A 9,899-nucleotide genomic window follows, 5' to 3' on the forward strand; every position below is an offset into this window, starting at 1 on the left:
ACACCACAGTTTTGCTTCAGGGCTGACACTCCCAAACACAACTGTAGGAGGTTTTCACTTCACAGCAAACCAGAGGCATGCCAGTTCTTTCCTGATATTCTCCCCAGCTGCTGGGCTCCGGAGGGAAGTCACGCCGGGTGCTTTCCTCATCAGCTGCAGTCACATTTTCCAGACAGAGCCTCAGTGTGCAGTGCTGCACAGCAGAGATATTCTCCTTTCTCAGCTGAGATTGCTCAAAGAGCTTTGATTTAATGGGGTGTCATCAAGCCACCAAGAAGGCTCCAGGGAAACCATATAGAGGCCCTCCAGTACCTGAAGGGGACTACAAAAAAGCTGGGGACAGACTTTTTACAAGGGCTTGTACTGTACCAGGATGATTTGCCATACTGGCAGCTCCACAAAATCCTCAAACCATGGGCAAGCTGTGGTGGAGGGGCAGGAAGATGCTTAGTCCAGTAGCAAACTCCACTTTTGGCACAAGGATCAGCTGAAGGTGCTGAGGGTTTCTCCAGCCCGGGTGTGTGCACAAAGGCAGGAGATGATTTGCATCGTGAGATCACAAGTTGCTTTGAAAGGATGTGACCTAATTAAGTCTCAGCTCTTTTCAATATGATTTTCATACTCATACAGCTCTTTGTGACCTGTGGAACCAGCTGTCCCAGCCTTGGAAGTGGAAGAGCAGAAAACATCTACATTTCTCCTGGGAGTAGCTGCGGAGGCGAAATGTGAGGTCTCTCCAAAGCTCCAATCTGCTCCCAAATTTCACTTCCTAGCATGGAGCCAGTGACCTCATGGAGTTCTCCCTATCCCTGCAAAACAGGGAGGGTTATCCAAATGATCACCCAGAGATGATGAGGACTCCAAGGGCTGGCAGCAAGAACTTTTCTTCCCCAAGCCAACAGGAGAAATTTGCTTCACAACAGATTTTTTTTTTTCCCAGTTATTCCTCCACTATTTTTGGTGCTTAGGGCCAAAAAAAGGGGAAGGGTTCTTACCACATTGTGCTCCCTCCCCATCCCATTTTTCTCCATCAGCCCAGTGACAGGCTTGGCCCAAAGCTGGTCAACCAGAGGCTATGAGAGTTGCAAAAAGAAATCACTTTGATGGATGTGACAGTGTGCAATGGATTGGAAACCGGAGCAAGAGTTTCACATTCCAGTTTCAGTGGCTCGTGGTGCAGAGTGGGACGTGGTTCTCCCACCCTTATTCTGGCTGATTTTAGGGCAGATCAGAGAGCAGAGTGGGAGAAGATGGGGTGAAACCAGGTGATAATGTTGCATGAGATGCCTCCAGTCCAGATAGGTCCCGTTAACCCATCAGAACTCCTAAGCACCAGGTGAAACCAACCACTTCCCTCACAACCAGATCTCCCCAGGAGTCTTTTAAACCTCAACACATATGGATTTAACTCTTAATTTTCCCCACAGGGAGGTTCTGAGAGGGTTCATTCAGCAGTTTGGGTAATGCAGGTCCCCAAGGAGGGTATCCTGTGTGTTTTCCTGCCTGGATGAGCAGAATATCCTACGCTTCTCTGTTACTATGGCAAGGGTGAGAGCTGGGATTGTAGGGCATGGGTTGGTAAATCCATTTGGTTCTGCATGGTTCATTTGCCCTGCAATTAAGGGCATTCTTCACTTCCCCTTGCAATTAGCATAAAGAAAACCAATTAACTCCTGCATGGTGGAAGCTGAGCACTGCTTTCCACAGCATAAGAACCTCATCACTCTCCCATCTTTTGGTAGAGTCAGAAATCCTGTGAAAGACAGGCATTTGTCAGGCTGCAAGCAGGCCCTGCATTCATGTTTGCTGTGACACCATGGCCACATGTTCCAGCCTGGTCTGTGTGGGAACATCTGGTTTTGGACCCAGTGAATCACAGAATCCCAGCATGGTAGGGGTTGGAAGGATGTCTGGAGATCACCCAACCCCCATGCTAGAGCAGGGGCACCCACAGCAGCTTGCCCAGGATCACAATGTCCAGGTGGCTTTGAAATCTCTCCAGAGAAGGAGACTCCACAATCTCTTGGGGGAGTCTGTTCCACTGCTCTGTGATCTTTACATTGAAGAAGTTCCTTCTCACATTGAGATGGAACTTCCTGTGCTGTAGTTCATAACAATAACTCAAACTATTCTGTCCCAGATTATCAATCTCCAAGCTGTGCAGGAAGCACTGATAAAATGTTTGAAATAAAAAAAGAGAGCAGCTTGGGCTCTACAAGGAGTCTTGTGACTGAAAGCCTCAGCTGTCACTTTAAAGAGATGCTAGAATACAAAACCCAATCCTTCCTTCCACCAGTGTACAAACTCTCAACTGCAGCTGCAGAAAGGCTTGAAACAAACTTGGAGGGATAAAGTATTTCTTATTATACAACAACATGCATTGTGATGATTTTTACCTCACTTAGAAGAGCTACTAAAAAGGAACTAAATTAAATAGCTCTCCTTTCTTACATATTTACCTTCATTTCTTACAGAGGCACAGCAGAATTCCAACAAGTTGTTCATTTACTAAGGCAGTTACCATTTTTTCTAGCTCAGAAGCCAAACTTGAGGTACTATGAAGGCTTGGAAAGGAGATCTGTTTAAATACAAGACTCAGAACATTTGAGGTTAGTTGCTGGGATAATCACCTTTAACATATTTCTGGGAAAAAAACGCATCAGTAGAGACAAGAGTGTGTGTGCCCATGTATTTCAGTGTGTTTGGAAGCAAAGCTAGCTATTAACAAATGCCTGTCCCAGAATCAGGGAGTGGTAGGGCTTGGAAAGGACCTCTGAAGGTCATCTAGGCCAACTCTCCAAGAGTAGCCTTCCTGCCCTTTCTCTCAATCAAAATTTACTGAGTCAGGCTGCAAAATCAGCCATGGACTTTGGAATTTTCTTTCCAGAGTGACAGAATCCATTGGTAAGGCAACATGTCTTTGAGTTACGACTTTACTCCAGTGTTTCCACTGCCTACACTTCAGACAAGGACTAACTTTTGCTGAGCAATGGCACTGGAACAGCCAAACCTTTTCCACAAAGTCAGTGGGATTGTACATGGTTCTTAGGCCAATAGCTTCCACTCATTCCTGAATTTCATGTAACCATTTCATTTCTTACATCAACACACAGAAGACCTTATCTTCAAAGGAAGGAAGGGGCCTCTAAAGGTCATCTAGTTTAATGCCCCTGCCTCCCCCACCTCCAGCCTTCATCCTCCCACAGCAGCCCCTGCTGCACCTCCCCAAACCCCCCCAAACTCCCACCTAAACAGCTCCTGCTCCACAACCACCATTTTTGCACCCATCCCAAAGCCAGAGGCCAGACCCTCACCAGCCAAGATACCACACAGAGGAGCTCAGCCCCAGCAAGGAGGCCCAGGCAGCACCCGTGGATAATACTGGAGGAGTCATCAAGCATTGCCCTACCTAGCCGGGGGGCCACCAGGCCCCCCGGCCTTTGTTGTCACCACCACCTTCACCCAGTGTGCACCACAGGTACTCACCAGTGATGAGAGGAGGATCCCTCAGCCCAGATGGGCTCAGCTTGGGGCTTCTGCCTTTCCTGGGGGAGATTAAAAAGGGGAGTGGGTGGGGAGGGCAAAGTGGCCACACCTGGGGAGACTCCAACAGAGCCCAGGTGCTCTGAGTTTTGAGGGGGAAAATGGGGTGGGTGGGGTGGGAAGGGGACAGATATGGTGGGAAAGGGGAGGTGGTAGAAGGAGGGGACTTAAAAATAACTTTATTTTCCATAAATCTGTCATCATGCACAACTGCAGTTCATGCTTTGCTTTGCCTCCATGCAGAAAGAACAAACCCATCAATACTTCATCAAATAAAGCACAATGGTGGCTAGGACAACAAAACCTTCCATCGTTATCATTTTGCTTGGTGGGGAAATCTCTGCTTTTCAGATCAAAACAACAAGTTTAACAACAACAAAAAGTTCTCCAAGAATGAATTTTCTCCCTCAGGTAGCCCAGAGAAGCAGGGATGCCCCCCTTGTTGCACGGTTACAACACGAATAAAGGCTCTGCTGCAGGGGACAGGTAGCAGCCCTCATTCTGATCCATGAGGCTGTAAGAGCAGGGCAAGGCCATGGCTGCAATTCCCTTTGAATGTCTGGCTAAGCATTCTCCTCCCTGGATTAATTCTCCTCCTCTTCCATCTGAACAGGAGGAGAAACTTGGTTGCTGTGAGGGTGCTGGAGGCCTGGAGCAGGCTGCCCAGAGGGGTTTTTCAACCTTCAAGACTCCTCTGGATGCATTCCTGTGTGACCTACACTAGATTCTATGGCCCTGCTCTGGCAGGGGGGTTGGACTCTATGTTCCCCAGAGGTCCCTTCCAACCCCTAACATCCTGTGAACCTCCTGGATTGCAGTTTGTGCCCTCTGCCCCTTTCCCTATCACTGGGCATCAGTGACAAATGTCTGGCCCCATCCTCTTGCTTGCACCCTTTAGCTCTTGCTGAGCATTGATCAGATCCCCTTTGAGGCTGTTCTTCTCCAGGCTCAATAGCCCCAGCTCTCTCAGCCTTTCCTCCTCACAGAGATGCTCCAGGCCCCTCAGCATCTTTGGAGCCTCTACTGGACTTTATACAGTAGTTCCTTGTCTCTCCTCAACTGGGGAGTCCAGAACTGGATGTAGTTTTCCAGATGTGGCTTCACTAGGGCAGAGCAGAGGAGCAGGAAAATCTCCCTCAATCTGTCGGCCTCACTCTTCTTGCTGTATCCCACAAGGCCATTGCTGCCTGATGGTGAACTTGTCCACCAGCACTCCTAGGCCCTTCTCCACAGAGCTCCTTTCCAGCAGGTCACCCCTCACTTGTATTGGTGCAGGGGTTATCCCTCCCCAGGTGCAGGGCCCTGTGCTTGCCCTTGTTGAACTTCATGAGGTTCCTCTCTCTCCAGGTCTCACTGAATGACAGCACAGCCTCAGGGGGTGTCGGCCATCAGGTCGGTGCCATCATTTCTACCAGAGCTTTCTCTAGGAGGCAAACAGGTGCCATCAGCCTCACAAGCTCAGGGTGTGGGTCAATATTGTCTCTCTTTAATCTATACAACTGCAGGTGCCTACATTCCCTCTCTGGGTTTGCAACAGCTCCATGACAAGGCTGGTCCACCCATCACCACATCTTTCTTCTAGGGGAAAACCTGATGTTTATCCCCAATGTGACACTCAGGACTTGTACGTGTGCCAGGTGTAAAACCACAGGGAGGACCCACTGCTGCCATCCCCACAGGACCTCCTTACACTTTCTCAGCATTCCACCACATCCCTTGCAATCTCCAGGATCAAACAACTCTCCACTTCCAGCTTTGCAAGCCCTGGAAAAGAAAAAGGAAACCTTCTGCCAACCTCACCAGCAGCTTTCTCTCCAGCCTCCTGCAACCCCACTTCTGCTGTGTCAGATGCTTACAGATGTCCACATGCATTGAGGTCTTGGTTTGGGAGGAGAAAGCAGTGTTACAGCTACATTGCTTGGCAACAGATTTCTTTCCAAAAACACCCCAACTCCAACCCCAAGCCCACGTGTTACATAGAATTCAGTGGAAAGGCCCCCAGGCAATACCCTCTGAATGCTGTTGGGGCAGTCTGAGCTGTGAGAGCTTGGTGGGGGAGATATTTTGGGAAGACAGGGGCTGCTGCCAGGAAGACAAAGCTGCTGACGTGAGGGGGATTGCTCCCAATGCCTCACACTGACATAAAGAAAAGGCAGAAGAGCCCAAATGCAGTCCCTGAGTCTCCCACAAGCCAAGTGAGGGTGGTGTGTCTGCCTCAGAGATCACCAGGAGCCATATCAGAGACGTTTCTCCTTGCCATGACCCTCCCCCCAGCAGCCATCTGACCTAAAAGGGGCTTTAGCTTAAGCAAAAAAGGAGGGGGGTTTGGGGGGGCTGTGGCTTGGACATGATGGGTTTGCCCCAAAATAAAACACCTGGCCCAAACAGGCATCACCAGCCCCATGGTTTGTGAAGTCCATGCAGGACCAGGTTGGGGTTCACAGTCTTGGCTTAAACACTCTCATCTGTTCAGGGTTTAAGCCAGGACCAGCTTCCTGACAATTAAACATCCTGAGGAGGAGATGGCTGTAGTTGGGGATCCATCACACATCAACATAGACAAACCTTTGCAATCATTTATAGGTCTGCAAACCTTTGAAGTTTAAGCCAGCAGCAGTCACTGGAGTTGTTTTCGTTCACTTACAACATACAGAGATAGATAGGGGGGTGGGTTTTGGTCTCTTCTCCAGGCAAGAAATGATAGGAGGAGAGGCCTCAGATTGAATCATGGGAGATTTAGGTTGGACATTAGAAGAAACTTCTTCACAGAGGGGTTCTCAAACAGTGGAACAGGCTCTTCAGGGAGGTGGTTGAATACCTGTCCCTGGAGGTGTTTAAAAGCTGCAGAGATATGATGCTGAGGGACACAGCAGAGTTAGAGAATGGTTGAGCTCAATAGCATCCATGGCACCCCTCAGAACACCCATGGGGGCTGGAGAGCAACAGTCCTGCCCTTTAATGAGGTTTGCTCACCCAAAAAAGGACCTTCTGATAGGCAAGAGGTGCATCCCAGCAAGTTGTAGCCCCTGGTGTGAGGGAGGAGAGGTGGTCTGGGACTTGTGGTCTTTGCCTGGTTGGAGATTAGAAGATTCTTCTTAATCGAAAGTGTTCTCAAACGCTGCCAGTGGGATGGTAGGTTGGGAGATGTGAATCATAAAACTCTTGAGGTTGGAAGAGACCTTTGAGATCATCAAGTCCAGCCACTCACAAAGAGCTCACAATCCCACCACTATTGCTAAGCTGCTACCACTAAACCATGTCCCTCAGCATCACATCCACACATGTTTTAAATCTCTCCAGGGATGGTAACTCCACCACCTCCCTGGGCAGCCTGTTCCAGTGCCCGAGAATCCTTTCTGTAAAGAATGTTTTTCTAATATCCAACCCCACAAAGAAGCTCATAGGTAAGAATGGGTGCAAGGAATGGTCCCCTCGTGGTCACCATGTCCCTGCTTGGTTGCCCTCCCTTTGCCTTTCCCAGCTGCTCTCCTTCCATTTCATCACCACAGGGATTGGGCTGGGGATGAATGGAGACCCTCTAATGTGTTTATTTAGTAAAAACAATGCTGGTGCTGTTGTGCTGAGTTCTAGTGGCCATCCCCAGCAGCATGAGGTTACACTGGTGGTGGTGTGGAGCAGGAGGTGGGTGAGCTCACCCTCAGCATGCAGAATTCATTTTAGATCTAATTTAGATCCACATTTCAAGGCATTTTGCATCCAGCGCCTGACCGTGGCCCCACGCACGGACCGCAGCCAAGCTGAGTGTGTTAGATGTTGGCTCTGCTGCAGAAACATCATCCTGCTCTTTTTTATCCAACAGCTCCAAGCTGACAAAGCAGCTGGTGTGGAAAGATGCTCAGGGAGCTCATGCTGCTGCACTGGATCACCCAGCTCTGGCAGCAGGGAAGAGCTGCTGGTTGTGCCTCCTGCTCTTCCGTCACAGCTGGCATTTTCCAGCCACATTTTGGTGGGAAGGATGAGCAGCACTGATCCCACAAAAGCTGATGAAGAGGTTTGGTCCCTGCTGGGAGATCTGAAGTCCCTCAACCTTGTGGTTTTGCTGGAATATGGACCAGAAGCCTGCAAATGAACACAGCACATGCAAACCCTGCCCCCAGCCCCAGCTTTCAGCATGGGCAGAACATACAGTACAGCTGTAGGCAGAGAGTCACAAAATGGTTTGGGTTGGAAGGGACCTTAAAGATCATCTAGTTCTGACCCCCCTGCCATGGGCAGGGACACCTTCCACTAGAGCAGGGTGCTCAATACCCTCCCCCCCCACCCATCCAACCTGCTTGGAGCTTCCACAACTTCCTGGGCAACCCATTCCAGTGCCTCACAACCCTCATGGGAAAGAACCTCTTTCTAATAGCTAATCTCAGTCGAAGCCATCACTCCTTGTGCTGTCACTCTATGCCTTTGTAAAAAGTCCCTCTCCAGCTCTCCTGTAGCCCACTTTAGATGCTGGAAGGCTACTCCAAGGTCTCTCCAGAGCCTTCTCTTCTCCAGGCTGAACAACCCCAACTCTCTCAGCCTGTCTTCATAGCAGTGATGCTGGAGCCCCCGATCATCTTTATGGCCTTCTCTGGACCTGCTCTGACAGTCCAATGTCCTTCTTGTGCTGAGAATGCCAGAGCTGGACCCAGTGCCACCGGTGAGGTCTGAGCAGAGCATAGTAGAAGGGGAGAGATCCAGAGTGGTCTGGATTTCCTTGTGTCCTCAGGAGGCAGCTGCAGACCCCACATTAATCTCTTTCTTGAAGAGTGCTGTCAGCCTCCGCACCCTTCCGCGATGCCTCGTGAGGAGTGCTGAGTGGACGGCCTGTTTGCCACGCTGCACCACCTGGGGCTTCTTCTTCTCAACCCTGTTTATTTATTAGCCAGCATTGCCTTCCACACTGACCAGGTTTCATTTTTTTGTCCCAGTTGGCAGAGATTTTATTGAGTGTGGAGAGGCAGATATTGCAGAAGATGCTGAGGTCACAGAATCATAGAATTGTTTCCATTGGAATAAACTTCTAAGATCATAGAGGCCAGCTGTCAACCTCAGACCACCATGCCCACTAAACCAGGTCTCAAAGTGCCATGTCCACATGCTTCTTGAACACCTTGAGGGATGGTGATTCCACCACCTCCCTGGGCAGCCTGTTTAAATGCCTGACCATACTTGCAGGAAACACATTGTTCCTAATGTCCAACCTAAACCTCCCCTGGCATAACTTGAGGCCATTTCCTCTCATCCTATCACCTGATATTAGAGAAAAGAGACCAACCCCAATATGGATCTAACCACCTTTGAGGGACTCGTAGAGAGCCAGGAGGTCTCCCCTCAGCCTCCTCTTCTGCAGACTAAACCACCCCAGCTCCCTCAGATGCTCCTCTCAAGACCTGTTCTCCAGACCCTTCACCACCTTTGTTGACCTTCTCTGGCTGTATTCCAGTACCTCAATATCTTTCTTGGAGTGAGGGGCCCAAAACTGAACCCAGTACTCAAGGTGTGGCCTCACCAGTTCCAATTACCCATTACATTCCTGGTCCTGCTGGCCACACTGTTGCTGACCAGGATGCTGTTTGCCTTCTTGGCCACCTGGGCACACCTGGGCAGGACTCATATCCTGCTAGCTGTCAACCAGCACCTCCAGGTCCCTTTTTCCTGGGCAACTTTCCAGCCACTCTGCCCCAAGCCTGCAGCATTGCATGGGCTGGGACAGAGCAGCCCGTCACCTGCCGGATTGACAGCCCAAAGCCAAAAGGCAAATGAAGAAGCAGCAGCCTGAGCATCCTTTTTCCCTCTGTGCTGCTCTCAGAGGCCTCGCTGTTGGTGTTTAACTTACTCCAGACACACACTGGATGTGCACAGACATTCCTTGGCCATGTGATTAGACCGGAAAAGATGCCTTCAGCCCAAGAACCGCAGCAGGAGGGAAAGAGGCTGGGGAGAAGCTGTGCCTCAGCCGCCGCCAGAATGCTGCAGCCTCCAGAAAAAGCTGCACTCAACACTTTCCTTTCTTTTCTTTTTTTGTTAGGAGACTCGGTGCTAAAAGAGGAACTGCTGAGGGATGCATGTTTGGAAAGGCCTAGATGGGTGTGGGGGGAAACTGCTTTTATTTTGGCAAAAAGCCTTCTCCTCCTCCTTGCAAATCTCTCTGCAGAGGGACTTTATGCACTGTGAGGACCTGCCTATGCATCGTAGAATCAGGGACTCACAGAGTAGTTTGGTTTGGAAAGGACCTTAAATATCATCTAGTTCCAACCTCTCTGCTGTTGCCAGGGACATCTTCCCACTAGACCAGGTTGCTCAAAGCCTCGTCCAACCTGGCATTGAACACCTCCAGCCCCTCCCAGGATCTTCCCAGG

This window comes from Melanerpes formicivorus, unplaced genomic scaffold (assembly GCF_026170545.1).
Source record: "Melanerpes formicivorus ecotype bairdi unplaced genomic scaffold, bMelFor1.0.p_v2 SCAF_17, whole genome shotgun sequence".
In the NCBI taxonomy this organism is placed as follows: Eukaryota; Metazoa; Chordata; class Aves; order Piciformes; family Picidae; genus Melanerpes; species Melanerpes formicivorus.